Source organism: Toxorhynchites rutilus, chromosome 2 (genome assembly GCF_029784135.1).
Source record: "Toxorhynchites rutilus septentrionalis strain SRP chromosome 2, ASM2978413v1, whole genome shotgun sequence".
Classification (NCBI taxonomy): Eukaryota; Metazoa; Arthropoda; class Insecta; order Diptera; family Culicidae; genus Toxorhynchites; species Toxorhynchites rutilus.
The window spans coordinates 289,211,165-289,232,116 of NC_073745.1; the positions used below are offsets into that span (position 1 = coordinate 289,211,165).

The window sequence follows — 20,952 nt, forward strand, 5'->3', positions numbered from 1 at the left end:
GGTGGAATGTGATTTATGAACCATTCTTGCTATAATATTAACATGATGTTCCCGAAACTAACAAGGGTCGTTACTGGTTGACTCCGATTACGACCGCAAGCCACGAAAATAGGGATATCACACGACTGTGCGTGCCTTCAGCGAGCGTAAAATGTCAACAGCGAATTAATTACTAATATATTCTCCTGTTTGGACCTTTTCTTCTATAAGTAATTATATGTGTCAACCTGCCTCGGAATGATAGCACAATTCATTCCGTGTACATCGCGTCCTTTGCTAACCCATTCTGCTAGCTATTTTGATAGGAACACCCATAATTCATACACATACACTTGAATTATTAATTTGTTCTAACGTTGTAGATTGAGAAATGAATAACGGTGTATATTTTGCATTAGAATTATGCGAAATGCTCCGTTCATCGTTTTAATCATCTCTGACGGGTAAGCTTGAAGTTTATACTCTTAGACGTTGTCAGCAATGTTGGATAAAAAATTAAATTTCTGCTCAAGCTGAGAAAGTCTGTCAGCATGTTCAAAACCAATTGTATAAGAAAAAAATGCAGCTTCTCCGCTCACCTTTAGAAAAATAAATTGCAATAAAAGTCCATCGCGCAGAGTTTTGCGTGGTGTTAATTTTCTAGCGTTAACAACGAGGTGGGGAACGAAAACTAAGCTGCTCCAGCCAAACTTCAAGTTCATTGGCGTCTGATAGCGTGCATTATATCAAGACGACACCGGAGGCACACCTCTCCACCCTCTTCCGCCAGTTGACACTTTCACCAGCAGCACGACCCATGTCACGAAAAATTGAATTAATCCGAGATGAAAGCGGTACTGTGCCAACAGTCAACTTCCTGGGAGGGAGGAGAGGCGTGGGGAGCAGAGAAGCAAATAACAATGCTCGCCTCAGCGGCCTTCAGCGACGGAATCTGGGAAGTACTTTGTGCGACATCTCACTCCTACGCTCCTTCACCGTCGGGCTTGACACTCTATTGATCACTAAGGATAAGCGGATTCTGCAAGGTGACACTTGTGGGGGCAGATTGGCGCCGTGCAGTGATTAAGACATGCGGTGAGAAGTTCAGACGTTTGCATCGCCCGATTGAAGGAGGATTTTCAAATAATTAATCCCTACCAAACCGACACTTATCTTTTGATTTGGAAAGTCTTCCGAAGAATGCTCAATCAACAAGTGTTCAAGTTTTTTTCGGTCTCGAATTGATGATATGATTATTCTTTTATTGAATCAGATATTCCTGGGGGATATCAATGAACAGAATGGATGAAGATGTCGCCTTCGTGGAACACAGAACCCGAAGAATGTCAAACATCTACAGTTTAACCCTTGATGGCGACTATATTTTCACAAACAGAAAGGACCCACCCTAGAAAAACGGCAAATTATATCGTCGTCGGTGATGGAGGATCGGAGTAAATATTAATAAGCTCGATAAATGAGATACTTAATGATCAATTCAAGCGTATTCAAAAAAATTCTTCAAGCTCAAAGAATTTTTTGTTCAAGACTTTTCAACCACTTGCAAATAACATGTTTCTCCGTTACATGGAATAAATGTTTTTTACAGAAAATATGATAGAATAAAGACAGCCCTAAATCGTTGAATTCCTTCCTCGAGTTCTGCTCTTATCAACACATTCGGCGAGTGGAGTTTAGGAGTGCGTTTCACACATTAAAATCCATTTCCAGTTTCGAACAAAGATCAATTTCGCTAGCGCAAACATGGACTAACAGCACTTGTCACTATATAATTGTAGAACATATGGGAATTTAATTTTCCGAATTTCCCTTCTTCCTTCAGAGTTTCCCGAAAATTTTCAATTGTCAAGTTTGGTTGGAATATTTTTGGTTGAAATATGTGTAATATTTTTATGGGACCCCCTCTCCATTCCAGAGAAGGGAGGGGTGTCATACCATCATAGAAACATTTCTCATACCCAAAAAACCTCACATCCCAAATTGTGGTTGATTAGTTCTCGAGTTATGCAGAAGTTTGCGTTTGTGTGCCCCCTGTAATTTGTGTTTCATTTGTATGGCAGCATATTTTACAGTACTACTATGACAAAGGCAAAAATGCATCTCAAGCTGCCAATAAAATTTGTGCAGTTCATGGACCCGATACAGTTTCCATTTCCATCGCACAACGATGGTTTCATCGTTTTCGTTCTGGTGTAGAGGTCGTCGAAGATGCGCCACGCTCCGGAAGGCCTGTCGTCGAAAATTGCGACAAAATCGCTGAATTAGCCGAGAAAGACCGGCATAGTAGCAGCCGTAGCATCGGCCAAGAGCTGGGGATAAGTCATCAAACCGCTATTAACCATTTGAAGAAGCTTGAATTCACAAAGAAGCTCGATGTATGGGCGCCACACACGTTGACGCAAAAAAAAAACATCTTTGACCGTATCGACGCATGTGAATCGCAACAAAATCGACCCGTTTCTGAAGCGGATGGTGACTGGCGATCAAAAGTGGGTCACTTACGACAACGTGAAGCGCAAACGGTCGTGGTCGAAGCCCACTGAAGCGGCTCAGACGATGGCCAAGCCCTCATTAACGGCCAGGAAGGTTCTGCTGTGTGTTTGGTGGGATTGTCAAGGGGTAATCTATTATGAGCTGCTTCCCTATAGCCAAACGCTCAATTCGGACCTGTACTGCTAACAACTGGACCGCTTGAAGGTAGCACTCATGAAGAAGAGGCTATCTTTGATAAACAGAGGCCGCATTGTCTTCCATCAGGACAACGCCAGGCCACACACTTCTTTGGTGACGCGCCAGAAGCTCCGGGAGCTCAGATGAGAGGTTCTTTTGCATCCGCCGTATAGTCCGGACCTTGCACCAAGTAACTACCACCTGTTTTTGTCCATGGCGAACGAGCTTGGTAGTCAGAAGTTGGCCACAAAAGAGGCCTGTGAAAATTAGCTATCCGAGTTTTTTGCCAATAAGGAAGCGAGCTTCTATAACAGGGGTATTATGAAGTTGGCATCTCGTTGGGAACAAGCCATCGAAAAAACGGCGCATATTTGACTTAAAACAGATGATTGTAACTAATTTTATGAACAAATGAAAATTCAAAAAAAATACCGCAGGACTTTTTTGACAGCCTAATATATAGATTAATTTGCTGTCGGAAATAGTGATAGATACCCCAGCAGATGTACGAGTCTTGATGATACAGTTACGTTTGCAATTATTCACGCCAACCTGGGGTTATCTGTTAATTGATGTTTTTGTAAATGAGAGCAATTTAAAGCTCTAAAATAAAAAAGATATAAAGCATATTCAAGCGTTGAAGTCTGTTGAATGTTAATTTGAAATATGAACAATTTCAAGTCAAATCAGCCGAAAAACAGCCGAGTTCTGCCTTTCGTGTTGTATGTTTTTTAAAAAATATTAAAATTAGCAAGTTTCCTTTAATTTTCACAACAGTATCATTTCATCAGTGTGCTTGAATATCAGAAACATCGTCGTCATTCGAAAACATGTTCTGAATTATATCAGCTACAAAAAACTGTAATACGTCTAACAAATCAAAGAAGGTCAGTGTGAATTACATAGATTCCTCAAGTGTGTTACTCCATCACAAGAAATACAAATCTGATATCAGCGATAATACCAAAATTGAACACGATTCCGGATGGCTTGTTTTTGTGAGAATTTAATTTCACCATATCAAGTTTTTACGATGAAAAAAGCGAACATCAATTAACAACCCTCGGGTTCACATTATAATGTAATGGAAAGCAATGGAATACAAATTAGATGGCTTTTGAGTCACAGAATTGTTTTGCAAATTGGACTAAGTACGCAAATCAGTGCGTTGCAGTTTATCGTAATAAGGGAAAGTCGGGAAAGGCGGACAGGGTGGGAAAAATGGACACTAGGGTGCCAAAGGATGTATGGGACAAAAGTTTATTCTTCACGGATGGGAACAAACAGAAATCATTGGGTGCCAAATCAGGGCTGTACGGCGGATGACCCATCAATTCGATGGTTTGAGTGCTCAAATAGTCTCTTGTTTGAGCCTTTCAAAAAACACAGATAAAGGCTTAGTGATTATGCGAAAACTCGATTTTTATGCCCTGCGTATGTCTCGGGAAAAAACGACGTTCGAATGTTTATATTCACCGATGCCGCCTTGTGTGTGTGATTGTGACGCACGTCCTTTCAATAAAAGTGACTTAAATATACTATCACTACAGCAAATAAGTATCTCGATAAAAAGAACATTCCTAGTTATTTTGTATTCATGAAAACTGGAAGAACTTCCTTTTTTCCATACATTTGTTCTGCCGATTTGTATGCCGACTCTAACTGTGCTACTCTATTTCTACGCGTCTATCACAATTGAGGGGCTTAGAATGAAAGGGGTGTAAGTGATTTGATCGATTTCTCTACATCGACTCTCTCTTTTGGTTATAACTTAGCTGCAAATACATTCCCAGCTGTATTTGACAATGTGGAAGATAGATCAGAACCTCAACTATCGGATTATATTACAAACTAAATTTGGAACATTTTTGCAGTTGATTTGTCAACTGAAGAAAAAGTTGATGAAGAGTAATCGATCAAGTCACTTACACCCCTTGCATTCTAAGCCTCTCAATTAATAAAATGTTATTTTTCATGAGATGAACAATTGAATAACTGTGAAATGTCAAGCGTTATCTAAACACACTAACCGCCAAGTTTTGATTGGCCCGATTTACGGTTTCCCCAACACAGACTTCGAAATCGATGTACCTGTACCTGTGGAAATCCGCTTTCCAAATACACATGTAAGTCGGTATTTTTGTTCCCACCGAGCTGTGTTACCCTAACACGGACTTCAAAATCAATGTAAAATTAAAATTGTCAAAAAGTACCATAGGGAAACTATATGTGGAACGGCAGAATGACAATACTTTCCAAAATCATTTCACATTACTTATAAAATTTAAAAAAAAAGTTGATGAATAGGAATATTGAGGATTCTAAAATTAAATATTAGTAGCAGGCTTCAATCTTCACAATTTAACATATTCAATCGTGTGTTAGTATATATATATATCCTGGAGTATATTGAAATTTATAATAGTAAATCTCGACATTTCATGCAATTCTGAGACATTTGTCATCTTGGGCCTTGGGCGATTTTTTGATTTTCAGAAAACTTAAATTTTGAGATCTGCGACAATAGTAAATGAAATCCGAATGAGCTAATGTTTTGAATAGGATATTTTATCGTGCAAATCAACATTTCGCAGGGAGTCCCGTAAGAAAAATCGATATGACGATTTCCATTGACATCCTAAACCATACATTTTGCCTCGTATTCCAGAAAAACGATTCCCTGAGTATCGATTATTGATAAAAAAAAACTTTGACGACTGTGCGACACTAGTATATGAAGTTCGATTGAGCTGATATCACGGCTATGGAACTCCGTACAAATCACTCGTCGAAAAGTGTCTCCTTCTTCATCCCTTGTTTACATCGATGAATATATTTTTTTCCACTATGTTTCGTAGGAGAGTGTATGCATACTGACAGATTTCTACTACGATGTGTTCAGTAAAGGTTGAAAGGTGGGAATGTTTATGTTCATATAGGTATGTATTATCGTACGATTCAATTGTATGCATCTTTAACACTCCTATACTCGCGCATTGGTCTGTCAGACCGAGAAATCAATAATTCGTTCATTTCTCAGAAAATATCAACACTACGTTATTCGTCGTTCGTCATCGTTTAGCACCATTCATAAGAGTTGGGGCTTAAAGTATTAAAAACTATATACTAAAAATTTTAAAATAATCAAAATTCTGAAAATCTAAGAATCAAAAAATTAAAATCTTAAAATCTCAAAACCTCAAAATTTAAATATTTTAAATCAAAAATTTAAAAAAGTTAAAAAATTTTAAAAATTAAAAATTAAAAATTTAAAAATGTAAAAAATTTTAAATTTATGATTTTAGAATCACATCACTTACCACAGTGAATCATGATTTTTTCTAACCCTTCCCACTAACAACTATCCCTTCCAGGATAAACGCTAGGGAACCACGCTATAGAGGCGACCCTTCTGGCCTTCGGGCGGCGAATATCATGCTAACATTCCTTCCCTTCCCCTGGTGACTGCTCGAATCACCGAAAATTGCACAACGAGAATGATTTGCTAGTCCTAAGCGTCATTCTGTGTGTTCTTTGTGCAATTTGGTTGGTTCAGGTCAATCACGGAGAGCAACTATGAATTGTACAGTCTACCCAAGTTCAAGCTCAAGCTCAAATAGTCTCTTGTTTGAGCCGATGTGTGAGAGCTCGCATTGTCATGATGAAGAACAATCCGACGTCTCTTGTTTGTTTTCCTTATTTCACCGAAGATTTCTGGCAAACAGATGGTTGTGTACCACTCAGAATTTACTGTTCTACGATCCTCTAGAGGCACTGTTGCAATATGACCAGTTTTTCTGAAAAAACAGGCCACCATTTTCTTTGAAGTGCTTCGTGCGCGAACAACTTTTGTTGGATTTGGTTCATCTTGGAACACCCATACAGTCGACTGCTGCTTACTTTCGGGCTCATACGAATATATCCATGATTCGTCACCTGTCACGATTTTATAAACGTCTTTTGAAGCACCGCGATTGTATTTCTTAAGCATTTCTTTGCACCAATCGACACGAGCCTTTTTTTGAGCGATTGTCAAATTATGTGGGATCCAACGTGAACATAATTTTCGCACAACTAAGTGTTCATGTAAAATCGCATATATGCTGGTGGAACTAATGCTTAGGGATGCCTCAATCTCACAATAGGTTACATGACGATCTTGCTTAATCATTTCGTGCACAGCATCGATGTTTTCTGGCACTACAGTCGATTTTGGACGACCTTCACGAAACTCGTCGGACAGCGAACTACGACCACGATTGAATTCAATATATCAGCGATACACAGTGGTTTTTGATGGAGCTTCATCGCCAAAAGTCAAATTAAGTTGGTTGACGCACTCTTGTTGTGATAATCCACGTCGAAAGTCGTAAAAAATCATCGCACGAAAATGTTCACGATTCAGTTTCATTTTTTGCCGAGACCAAACTTTCAACTAAATATAAAATAAACAAATAGCGTCCGTATGACAAAATGTTCTGAGTACGTATATCGTCAAAAATGTCAAACTTTACGATGGAACCGTGAGATGGACTCACATGACATCAGTGTTGCCAATTCCCGAAATATAAATAGTGACCCTCGTACTTTCATACAATCACCCAGTGGCGTAGTGTAGGGGTCTTGGGGGGCGGTGTCCTCTAGTGGTGATACCCTCGACCATAATAAATATATTCTATTTTTCTAACAAAAAATTATTCAAGATTTCTTATGAATTTTATTTAACGTTGCTAATTTTTGCTTATTAAATCTTTACTAGTTTGGTGTAGTGTGTAGTATACTAAACTTCACTGCACCCTTACCGGAAACAGCGAACATGCAAATTTGGTATTGTACACATTGTTCGTAAACTTCAGTCTGAAAGTTGTAAAAGAAATTTTCCCTTCAAAATATACCACTTCAAATTGTTTTTTCCCAAGGAAAACCTCAATACATAATTCACCGGGCATATAAGTATGAAACCAGATTTTTTTTTTAAAAGCACATATTTATTGGATTAAAATGAAAAATTCTACTTTATTCAAAGTATTTTTCATCGACATATGTGATACTATATGACAATAATTATTCTTCTTTAAGAGTAAATCATTTATCAAGCCATTTAATCCAAACTCTCGTGAGAATTGAAGCACTGTTCAGCCAAATCTCATGAGTAATCCCCATGTGAAAGAACTTCCATAATCAAATGACTCAATCGTTTCCTTGATTTCCAGCAAAATCACTTTGTGTTACCTTTTTTGGTCTCAAAGCACGATTCAAATTGATTCTTCTTTGTCGATGGCGTTCAGTATTATCGGTTTGGCAAGGTTTGAATAACTTATATTATTCCATCAAATACATATCATTGTCTTCCGTCTATAGATATTTGGCCTTTCAAACGATGTTATTGATTTCCCTGGATATACCCAAGATCTTTGACACTTAGCATTCTCGAAATAGTTCCATTTTTAATAGTCAGCCACAAATCGTTAGAGAAAAGACTTTCTCTGTAACTGACGAGCATCATTTCACATGTGAAGCCCCGAAGGCAAGCACAGTGGCTTGGACATTCCCTTTTTCGTTGATTGTAAGCCACAGAAGATTCTCCTGCTCCGCAAAATTGCTGTGGGAGATATATTTGACGTCATAGCTTATGTCATTGGTGAGAGACATAAAGTACCCGATGCCCTACCAGCCGTTGGAGTCCTGTAAATGCAGTAAAGGGCCTGGCCGGGTAAAGGAGTAAAAAGTGCCCCCAAACCAAATCACTAGCTGTATGGCAAATATTGTAAAGGATATTAAATAAGAAATTTTGGTGGTTTATTTGAACCCCTATGTGGTTTGACGTAGGATCTATAGTGAAAAACGTAAGTTTTCGTTTATTTCTCGCCATCCTCAAAAGATTCGAGATAAAAATTTAAAAAAAAATACTGAATGTGCATCTTACTACGGTGTATCAAGAAAAAACATAAAAAAAATCATCAAAAATTTTAGTACTAAAAAAAATACTGAAATTCTGAATTTTTTTTGGGATTTAGAAATGCAGTACTACTTTAATTCATATTTAAATGTGCTCCTACGGCTTTTCTAGATTGATAAATATCTTCAAACTATTTTTTCAAATATCTTCAAACTATTTTTTCATTTAATAATAAAAAAAATACACAGTACAAAAAAATGTTATAGATTTTCTGGCATTTCAAAATTTTGAAAAAAAATATAACTTTGAGACCCACATCTGCTCAAATTTTAATTTAAATGCGTTCGTATGTGTCTTTTTTCTACATGTGGCGAAATTTTTCCTGAATTTTTAGAGCATTGCGACGCACAAAAATAGTTTTCTTCATCGTCTGTATTATTTTTTTATTCTCTTAAAATCGATTATTTTATTGTATTCGTGGTTTTCAATTGTAAGATCAAAATAAAAAAAAACAAATCGGATTTTTTTAAGTGTTCTTCTCATTAATCCGAATGATCTTTCCACAAGGACTTAATTTTTTTCTCACAGAGCTCTATCGTACTGCTGACTCCTATGAATTTGGTAAACCATCTAAATCCAATGTAAAGATAATCTCATATATTTTAAAATACGGGAAAAAAAGTTGTACAGCGCAATGCTCTAAATATACCGACAAAATTTAGACATATGAAAAACAAAATTTAAAAAATATTAGAGCAGTTATGGGTCTCTAAATTCAAAATAAATTAAAAATGCCCAAAGGCCAAAAAAACAATTTTATTTCGCACAATCCTCATAAAAATTCAAGAAAAAAATACGCTACATGTGGAAAAAACAACACATACGAACACATTTAAATAAAAATCAGAGTAAAATTAGGTCTCAGAGTAATATTTTTTTTCTGAATTTCGAAATGCCTGAAAATATATATATTTTTTTTGTACCGCGAAAAACACTCTAAAAATTCTGAAAAAAATCACATATACCTAAAATAGACGTAGGAAGAAATTTGAATACAAACTAGAGTAGTACTGAATGTCAAAATAAAAAAAAATTAAAATTTAATTTAAAATAAAGATAAAAATTAATTTAAAATTTTTTTAGTGTTTGATTTTCTGATAAAAAAATTGTTTGAAAATATTGATCGATACACCTAAGTAAGATGTACTTTCAGTTTTTTTTTCAAATTTTGTCTCAAAGCTATTGAGAATGACGTGAAAAAAAAACGAAAAGGTGCCTTTTTCACCATAGATCATATGGTGTACCATATAAGGATTCAAATATATGGTACTACTGCCAAAATATTTTATTTAGTACCCTATACAATATTATCTATACAGCTGCTGATTTGGTTTGGGGGACTTTTTACTCCCTTACCCAGCCAGACTATTTGGAAGTATAAAAAATTTTTTTTTGGTACCGCGCAACACTGAAAAAAATCTGAAAAAAATCACACATATCTAGAAAAGCCATAGAAACACATTTAAATATGAATTAGAGTAGTACTGAATCTCTAAATCCCAAATTTTTTTTTTTAATTTCAATATTTTTTTTAGTACTAAAATTTCGAGATGAATTTTTTTTGGTAATGTTTCTTGTTACATCGTAGTAAGATGCACATTCAGTATTTTTTTCAAATTTTTATCTCGAATCTGTTGATGATGGCGTGAATTAAACGAAACAGTATGTTTTTCACTATAGATCCTTTGTCAAACCACATAGGGGTTCAAATGAACCGTCAACATTTCTTATTTAATATCCTCTACAATATTTGCCATATAGCTAGTGATTTGGTTTGGGGGCACTTTTTACTCCCTTACCCGGCCAGGCCCTTTGATCATCCATTGAGACCATAACGTCACGTTTCGCCGGGAATATGGTTTTCACCAGCACACATAGTTTTTGCCACAAAGGATTAAGAAAAAACTTTTTCCCTGTAATGTACACTTATGTATGAACGATTCGTAGCATGCATAAGAAAAAAAATCAACAACTTCTGAAAATGGTTTTTTTTAGCATTGGGTTTGAAAAGATTTTTTTTCTAAATTTAGTTAATTGTTAAGTAAAAGAAAATGAGTGGTTCTCGTCTATGATATAACCGCAACGTTGACATGGGACTACCGCTAGCTTAGTAATCATTTGTTCGTATCGATTAAATTATTGATTGAATGAAACAATTTTCGAATTCAATTGAATACAACACATTTGCTTTATAAGTAAAAAGTTTGAACAATCGTCATGTAAGCTAAATTCATGCATTGTAATAGATTATGTTCTTCGTTTCAAGTAAATTTGATAACCGTTCTTGCACCTTTGGTATGATGCTTGGGACTACCAAAATATGGGAGCGGAAGAATTGTCAAACGATCATTGTATTTTATATTTTCCTTTAAAATTATTATTATCGAACCACGAACTTGTTTGATTTGATGAACTTCAGGCACTCAGTTTCGATTTTGAATTGCACATCCAACGCATATTGTTGAATCAATCGACGTTATCACAGCAAATGATTATCAAAACTTTGCCTAATGATCAAACGGTACACCCAAACTAGCGTTGGCAGAAATCATGTCATCTTTGGCAGAAATGATGCCATTTAGTGTGCTGTTGAGTCAGATGCGCAAATAATGAGCTATTTTGAAAGCTTAAAAATGGTTTGTATGTATGCGTGCAGACATCTCTTCCTGTTTTCTTTTCTCATTTCATTTGGGATTATGCAAAAAAAGACAGTTCATACAACGTCAATCGAACCTAGGCCGGCTGGAATGCAAAGCTAATTTACACGACCACGCTATCCACACCCAAAATTGATTTTTAACTCATTTTTTGTCATCCCGATTCATGACATTAAATAAGACATAACATAACAGAAAATGTCATGACTCACAAATACTGGTAAGCATTTGTATGGTACATCAATATAAGATTAATTCGAGCAAATACATGATACTATTGCACCTGGTTATAAAATGAAGTTGTGAAGTGTTTTCTAAGAGTAAAAAAGAAGCGCATGACGGAGAACAATATCTATCTCGGTCTGGGTCGTGTATGTGGCAAAGCATGCGGAAAGCTCATTTGTCTTTTTTTTTCGCTCGCTCGTATTAATCTTATATTGCTGTACCATGTATATTATACAAATGCTTACCAGTATTTGTAAGTCATGACATTTTCTGTTATGTTATGTCTCATTTAATGTCATAAATTGGGATGACAAAACATGAACTAAAAATCAATTTTGGGTGTATGCGTAGAAAATAAGTGAGCAGAAGATATGAAGACATATCTTCCAATGCAGTCTTGAGTAATCCAGCCAAAGCGTTGTGTTCCTATCCGCTTTTGAAGTCTAAACTTTTGTAGTTGCATGTATGCCGATTTCCCCAGTCTCCTTCCTTTTGAAGTCTGTGTTAGGAAAACCTTAAATCGGGCCAATCAAAACGTGGCAGTTAGGCCGTTTAGATATCGCTTGACATATAACAATTATTCAATTGTTCATCTCACGAAAAATAACATTTTCCTTAGTGTGATAGATGCGTCGAAATATTTGCAATGACTTAATGTAAACATCTCCACGATCTATTATGAAATGTTGAAGTATTAAGCATTCGAAATCTTTAATTTTTTCCTGCTTGTTTTGTTTTTAGGTTTTCATTTTACATTCCATATATTCCGGTTAGACGTAGTCCCACATCAAAAAGAAACAGAAATTACCTTCACTCCAGCATTCCTGCAATAAAGCGATGCTTCTGAGTGATATTCAAAATACAAATATAGAAGACCTACAGGCAGAAAATTTTATGAAAAAGAGTTCCACGGAAAAGGTTTAGTAACCGATTCCCGAAATGTGATTTACTGCTTTACTTGTTAGGTAACATAATTTACAGAGCCCGAACAATATTCCATGGATCCCATGGCTACGGACCCAACTCGACTCGCTCTTTAAGCCAAGTGCATAATCGAGCCAATCACATCACCAGACTGGGAAATGTCGCTAGTAATTACATTATCAATCGAAATCAGGCTGACTTTTATGCGTACAGATGACATATAGCAACGAATCCCGACGTCTTATTTCCAATACATTTTCCGTTTGGTAGCTGCTGTTGAAAGCCCACAAGCTTAGAGAAGTAATCTTTCCTCCCGTTCCATCTGGGACTAAGCTTTCTCCTTCACCAAGATGTAATTCCGCTTGTTCGCAGGAAAGGGTCCGTTTTGCTCGTTCCCTCCCTTAAATTATAGGCGAGGCTGGAGGCATATGTGAAACGAAAAGGCACTCTAGGGTTATTTATTCAACACTCAACAATCGCTCGAAATGGTTGGGGAAACCGAAGGGAGCGAAAAAAACGTAAGAAAAAATGTTGGGAAATCCGACATCACTTACTGTCGTGTCATTCAAGCGACAGTTCGGGAGAACACTGTTTTGAACAAGCCCACCGAAGAGTGTCACGGATGTTCCGAGCGCACGAAAAGAAGGACAGTAACGGAATAGTAGCTGAATAAGATGTCAGAATATCCCCCTGAGAAGAGTACGTTGTGATTCGGTTGTATGGCCAGCTCTAATGGATTACAGAAAAAAAATCCTTAAATCTCTTGTATGAAAGCGTGCTGTTTGGGGCGTAAGAATAACTAATAAAACTGATCGTATTCTTTCACACAGAGGATCATACGGCGTAAATCGCCTTGTATCTGCTTCTACTATATGAGTAACAAAACACCTTGTACGGGACGGCAAACTACTCCGCATAAGGTACATTACCATTTTTTTTGGTGATATTTCCAATTTTCGTGCTGTCTCGAGATACAATCAAGTGAACCCTCCCAGATATAGAAGAACACTGGGTAACTCTTTAGCATAAATATTCGCACAATTCTGATAAAGCACATCTCCGTTTTCTTGAATCGTGTAATACAATCCGAATTCGCTTCGCCCGGCGTCCTTCCATGTCCCCCGGCACCGTGTTACCAATTACGGCATTTTCACCAGCAGCTACACGGGTTGTAATGGCTCTTGAGCATGAGCATGAACAACTCAACGGGCTTTATCTCGAATGCAATCAGAATCTTTTTAGGAGTGTGTCTCACATTTCCCCCCTCCAAACCACCCACAAACACAAACAAACCAAGCAGCACAAAGAAGAACAGCAAACGTGTGAAAACGTTTTATCTCGATTTATTGCCGTACGTAAAAAGTACGTGCGAATGATAAATACCAACCATAAGGTCAGTGTCCTTGTGCCGAGAATAGTTGTCAGAGAATTACTCCCATCGACACTACCGGCCGTGTTCGGATTGCTCAATCAACACTAGCAGCAGACAGCAGCGAACCATCCCGTAATGATGTTATTCCGGAATTCGGGCTGGCCTACATTTTATGGTGGGATTACGTTTCGTGTAACGATTTCATACCGTTGTTGTTCCTAGGACACAATCCCCCGTGGGCCCGAGGGCCATGTGTTTTTTATAGTTGTCTCCATCATAACCTCGCTTCGTTCGTTCCCACGTCCGCTCGATGGCGGAGTAGAAAGGCCAAATCTGCAACGTAATAACAATGGCATTATTTGTACCCATCCCACACACACACACACACACACACACACACACACACAAACACACATACAGGTTGACTCAGAAGTAATCAAACGAAATTGGACAGTCCAGCGGCATGCCGGCGAGAAGTATTGGCTATTTTTCAGCTTACTGCAGTCGACGCGAACTTTACTATCTCCCAGGCTGGCGCGTGTGTGGGTGGCAACAAGATGCTGCGATAGCAATAAAATTGACACCCTCTTGGACGCCTGGGTCCTCCCACGATAGGGGCCGGTGTTGGATGTGTTTGCTTAGCTTACCTCTAGAATTTATTTCAGCACGGATTTCGGAATACCCGAGAATTACACTTTTCCTCTCTAGGGATTGATAAATTATACTACGTTGTGTTTTGTTCTCGGTTTTCGATATCTTTACAGCATTTTGGGCAATATTGAGCTCACAGTAAAATGAATCACGTACCCACCTTGCCGAGAACCCACTAGAATCATTCTATGAAGTTATGATTAGTGTGAACATAGTTCTTTAAAGAAAAAACAGGAAGTGGGTTATATCTATGGTATAACCGCAAGGGTGACGTAGGACTATCGTTGATTTAGAGATCATTTGTTTGAAGTTGAATCTAAATCCATTCTGAATGAATGAATAAATGAATATTTGGGAGACTTCGAAAACGAGAGCGTTACGTTGGAGGCACAAGGTTTTATGCATCCAATATTGGATACGAAAAACCTTGTCCTGAAGAATAATCTTCAGAAGCTAACCTGCTAACTGTACTTGATTGACAAATCACAAACCCAAATGTATTATATGGATATTTTATGGATAGAAAACATTAAAATAAACTCTTTCATATGAATGTAATTTTAAATTCCCAGAGGAACTGGCAGATTATTTTCAGTAACGATTAGATATTTCCACATATTCCTCGATACTGGAAGCCCACCAGTGGTTAATGCTAACTCGATACCCATCTGTTAATAGTACTTGATTGAAACATATTTGATCATAGTGTTACATGGATAGAAAACATTCAAATAAACTCTTTCACATGAGCTTGAGCTTGAGCTTGAGCTTGGGTAGACTGTACAATTCGTAGTTGCTCTCCGTGATTGACCTGAACCAACCAAATTGCACAAAGAACACACAGAATGACGCTTGGGACTAGCAAATCATTCTCGTTGTGCAATTCTCGGTGATTCGAGCTTTGAATGGTCAATAACGACGCCGGCCACGTCCTTACAGTCACCAGGAGAAGGGAAGGAATGTTAGTATGATATTCGCCGCCCGAAGGCCAGAAGGGTCGCCTCTATAGCGTGGTTCCCTAGCGTTTATCATGGAAAGGATAGTTGTTAGTAGGGAGAGGTAAAAATCAGGATTCACTGTGGTAATTGATGTGATTGTGTAAACGCGACAAATAAACTCTTTCACATGAATGTATTTTTAAATTCCCAGAGGAACTGGCAGATTATTTTCAGTAACGATTAGATATTTCCACATTTTCCTCGATACTGGAAGCCCACCAGTGGTTAATACTAATTCGATAACCACCTGTTAATAGCACTTGATTGAAACATATTTGGTTACAGTGTTACATGGATGGAAAACATTAAAATAAACTCTTTCACATGAATGTAATTTTAAATTCCCAGAGGAACTGGCAGATTATTTTCAGTTACGATTAGATATTTCCACATTTTCCTCGATACTGGAAGCCCACCAGTGGTTTATGCTAACTCGATAACCATCTGTTAATAGTACTTGATTGAAACATATTTGATCACAGTGTTACATGGATAGAAAACATTAAAATAAACTCTTTCACATGAATGTATTTTTAAATTCCCAGAGGAACTGGCAGATTATTTTCCGGATTATTCTCGATGCTGAATGGCATCCAAACGGAAAGAATTCCGCGCGTGTATGTGTGTGTATGTGTGTGTAGCGGTTGCTTCGAGATCTTCCCGGGGAACCGTTTGTGGCATCACTCTCCTCCTGATGGATTCATGTCTAGCCTAAGGTGCACAAACAGGCTCTTGGTGACACCTTCATCAGCGCTTTCATGATAAACGAAGAGCTTCACCACAACAGCGACAACATGCTCCAATCGCTGTTCAATTAGAACTGAGTGGATTTCCGAGCGGCGCTCGCTTATATACCGATTGGTGATTTCAATAGCCTGTGTTGAAAGCAATTTTAAGACTATTGAAACAAGTTTTTGGATCAAAGAGTAACAAGTATAGAACGCGTAGACATTTTATCTTTCGAATGAAGTGTTTATCATACCATTTCGTTCAGTTGTTTAGGAGCTACTAATGCTCAAAATCTCGGTCTCCGGCGTAACGCTTTCGTTTTCGAAACTTTGATTTTACACCCCGGTATAGAAATGAAAGACGAAGTCCTACGTCAAAACGTGATACAATAGCAATGGCTAATTCTTTTTTTGTGTTGAACGAATAATGCTTCAACACGCAAAGAAGTGTATTCAAGTGTATCAGAATGAATTTTGCTTCCATAATGTACCTGGATAACGATAAAGCACTATCGGATTCAATGAATGTCGGTTTGACTACTATCATTAAACAGATTAGGGTATTCTCCAATTTCTTCTTCTGGTTCATACTGAGCAGACTATGACTGAACGGCCTTAGTTAATGGAAACTGAAAAACTAAAAATCGGTCGCGTCTCGAAAATTGTACAATTTCTAATGCTTATTGCTCAATGGTTTCCTGATGAATTTTAGATAGAATGGATAGAAAATTAATATTTTTCCTATGGGTAATTTGTTGAAAAGCTACAAACTTTCCGTACATGTACAGACAGAGCGTGACGAAATCGCTATTGACGAATATTTACGATTCAGCAATTACCCAATTGGCGACCAGAAAGCAGCGGCAGCGAGGCTTCGAAATGGCCTTACTCAAAGCCGAGGGTTTAGTTTAGGTTTTCCATAGGCTGCCATACAAATGAAACAGTAATTTCTGCATAATTCAAGAACTAATGAAAAAAATGGAACCAAATTTGGCATGTGGTGGTTCGATTCTTCTCTCTCTCTCTCTCTCTCTCTCTCTCTCTAAGGGAGGACTGTCATACTTCGGAAATAAGTGGTTTTTTATAATTAAAACAAATGAGTATTTCCGGAGTTGCATTTCGACGATTTGACAGCAATAAAAATAGGTAAACAGATTTTGCTTCTGTTGACTATAACCACATAACTAAATTAAATGATGTTTTAGGAAAAGGGTGTAGCGCTATTTGAATTGATACTAATTCTACTATAGAGCAATTCCACGCCAATTCAACCTAAAAACGACCGATTTTGACGCGAGCCTCCCCCTTTTGACGTGGGACTACGTCTAACCGGAGTATATGGGGGGTAAAATGAAAACCTAAACACAGAACATGCAGGAAAAAATGAAAGATCCCAAATGCTTATAACTCGAACATTTCTTACTGGATCGGAAAGATGTTTGCATCAATTGATACGGAATATTTCTACGCTTCTATCGCAATTAATAAAATGTTACTTTTCATCAGATAAACAATTGAATAACTGTGAAATATCAAGCGTTATCTAAACGCCCTAACTGCCTAGTTTTGATTGGCTCGATTTACGGTTTCCCGAACACAGACTTCAAAATCAATGTACCTGTAGGAATCCGCTTAGCAAATATACATGCCCCTACTTGCAGTATCTTTGTTCCAACCGAGCTGTGTTTCCCTAACACGGACTTCAAAGTCAATGTGCCTGGGGGAATCCACTTTGCAAATACATGAGAGTCGAGGGTATTTTTTTGTTCGACTGAAATGTGTTTCCCTAACACAGACTTCGAATCCATGGAGTGTGGGGAAATTGGTATTGAAAATACATGCTAGTCGGGGACATTTTTGTTCCGGCTGTATTGTGTTTATCCAACACAGACTTCAAGGAGCGTGGGGAAATTGGCGTTACAAATACATGCAATTCGGGGGCATTTTTATTCCGGCTGAAATGTGGTTATCCATTACAGACTTCTAAACGAAGGTGTCTGGGGAACTCTGAATTGCAAATACATGCAAATCGGGGGGATATTTGTTCCGACTGAAATGTGTTTGTCTAACACAGACTTCAAAACCAACATGTCATCATACCAAACGTAAATGGATTGTCATTAAATTTACTTGTAACGAAGAACATAATCCATCCAAATGCATGAATTGACCTTACATGGTATGATACAATCGTTTTACTTACAAGGCAAATATATTCAATTCAATTGAATTCGGAAATTGTTTCATTCAATCAAAAATTAGATCAATACAAACAAATGATTGCTTAGCTAAGGTAGTCCCACGTCAACCTTGCGGTTATATCATAGATACAACCCAATCACTTTTTTGAAACATTGTACATCTGCCTAACCAAAATCACAATTTTCATAATCATATGACCAATTTTAGTTACGACTGATTTTTCATAAGAGTGTATGCATAAAAATGGATTTTTTCCAAAAATCATAACTCCATAGAGCAATTCTACTCCAATTCAGCCGGCCGATGACCCGACCCTCACCGATTTTTTTGAAACTTTGTACACATGATGGAAGCTATCCAAAATCACAATTTTCATCATCATATGATCAAATTAAATTACGACTGATTATTTGAAAGGGCGTATTCAAAATCATTGATCTTTCTTCCAGAAACCAGTAACTCAAAATCTAGATGTTTGAATAAAATATGATGTTCGACAAAGTTGTTGGAAAATAAATAAACAATTTAGGAAAAATCACAATCTAGATGTGCTGTTAAATCTCACGCGAAGATTGAATTTGATATTAAAAACTTTTATGTTTGAAAATAGCCTTCCTTCGATATTTTTTTGTATATATTTTTTTGAAAATTTCAATACTTTGTGAAATCCTAACCTTTTAAGAAAGGTAACATTATAAATGGAATCTTAATGCAATTCTACATGAAAAACTATATACGGGTCGGACTCAATTCGGGATTCGATTATCAGGAATTTTAGACTCGATTATTCGGAGTATTTTATTTTTGATTTTTCTTATTTTCAGATCGGAAATTTTGGATAATTTGTATAATAATCTGGATAAACAATGTGGACTTGACTAGCTTGACTAATAGAACACAGTTGTTTATGAAAAATTCAAATCCAAGATGGCGGCCACTACAAAAGGGCGCCATATATATTTTTCACAACCCCATCAATATGGGTATCAAATGAAAGGGCTTGACTATTAGAACACAGTTATTTATGAAAAATGCAAATCCAAGATGGCGGTCACTACGACATGGCACCATATATATTTTTTTCACAACCTTATCAATATGGGTACCAAATGAAAGGGCTTGACTAGTAGAACACAGTTATTTATGAAAAATGCAAATCCAAAATGGCTGCCACCACAAAATGGCGCCATCTTTTTTTTCAAAGCCTCATCAAAATGGATATCAAATGAAAATCCTCGCCTGGTAGAACACGGCAGTTCCCAAATAAACAATTACTTTTTAATGCGGCCTTAGTTACAAACAGCTTGCGCTGTTTGTATGTATGTTGGAGTGTTTCTAAAAACATCCCACATTGATTGAAATTTGATCTGAAATTTGGAACATACCTTTAATTCTACTATTGTTATAAAACTGTGTATTCCGTGATCTTGAAAAATTCAATTTGGCCGCCGCTAAAAAATGGCTGAATGACTTGACTTGGAGAATACACTACACTATGAAAAACATAAATTAGAAAAGTTCGCCGTCACAAAATGGTTGACTTTGTATTTTTTGCAATCCCCTCAATATTGGAATCAAATGAAATGATTTGACTAATAGACTACAGTACATCATGAAAATATTCCGAAGAAAGTTAGATATAAAATAAAAATTAAAAAGTTGAATGGTTTTATTGTAGAGAAGTATACTAATGATACATATAATTTACTAAAAACTTGAAAATGAAAAAGTAAAAATTTGTTTTATGTTGAACTGTTTGATGTTCTAAGAGCTAGAAAACAATTAGGCAAGTAGCAGTTAGTAGTTATTACATCCATTCCTACATTAATCTAGGGCAATGATGAGACTAAAATAAAATCGTAGGGGCCCCTTCAGTGGCGGCGCCTTTTTTAAATTTATGTTGTTTATTATGTTTCGTGTTCTCCAAGTCAAGTCATTCGGTTATTTTTTAGCGACGGCCGAATTGAATTTTTCAAGATCATGGAATACGCAGTTTTATAATGACAGTAGAATTAAAGGTGTCTTCCAAATTTCAGATCAATCAGTCAAACAGGTCAAGTTGAATGAAACCATTTAAAAAGTAATTAGTTGTTTGGGGACTGCGACCATCTTGGATTTGGATTTTGCATAATCTGCTATGTTCTAGTCGAGAACTTTAATTTGATACATTTGTTTTGGAACAAAAATATATGGCGCCTTTTTGTGGTGGCGGCCATTTTGGATTTGCATTTTTAATAAATAACCTTGTTCTACTAGTCAATCCCTTTCATTTGATGTACACACTGATGGTGTTCTGAGAAAATATTTAATTCGCCATTTTATAGTGGCCACCATCTTTGATTTACATTTTCCATAAATAATTGGGTTCTACTGTTCAGGCCCTGTGGTCCATAACAATATCGCTGGGTATCGCTGACATGATGATTTTTGAAGTAATGATTTTTTATGGAATTGCAGCCATCTTACTAGCCCACTTCACTCTCTACATTAATTGGTTTGATAAAACGAATTATTGCACACAATTTTGTGATGCATTAACACTACCGAAAACGTCAATTTGACGGAT

At 36.9% G+C, this 20,952-nt stretch overlaps 1 protein-coding gene across 3 annotated transcripts in view; it reads right to left on the reverse strand.

Annotated features, from left to right (window-relative positions):
- LOC129771202 (glutamate receptor 1-like) overlaps positions 1 to 20,952 on the reverse strand; it is a 479,865-nt gene that overhangs the window by 50,634 nt on the left and 408,279 nt on the right. The gene's annotated exons all lie outside the window — the stretch shown is intronic.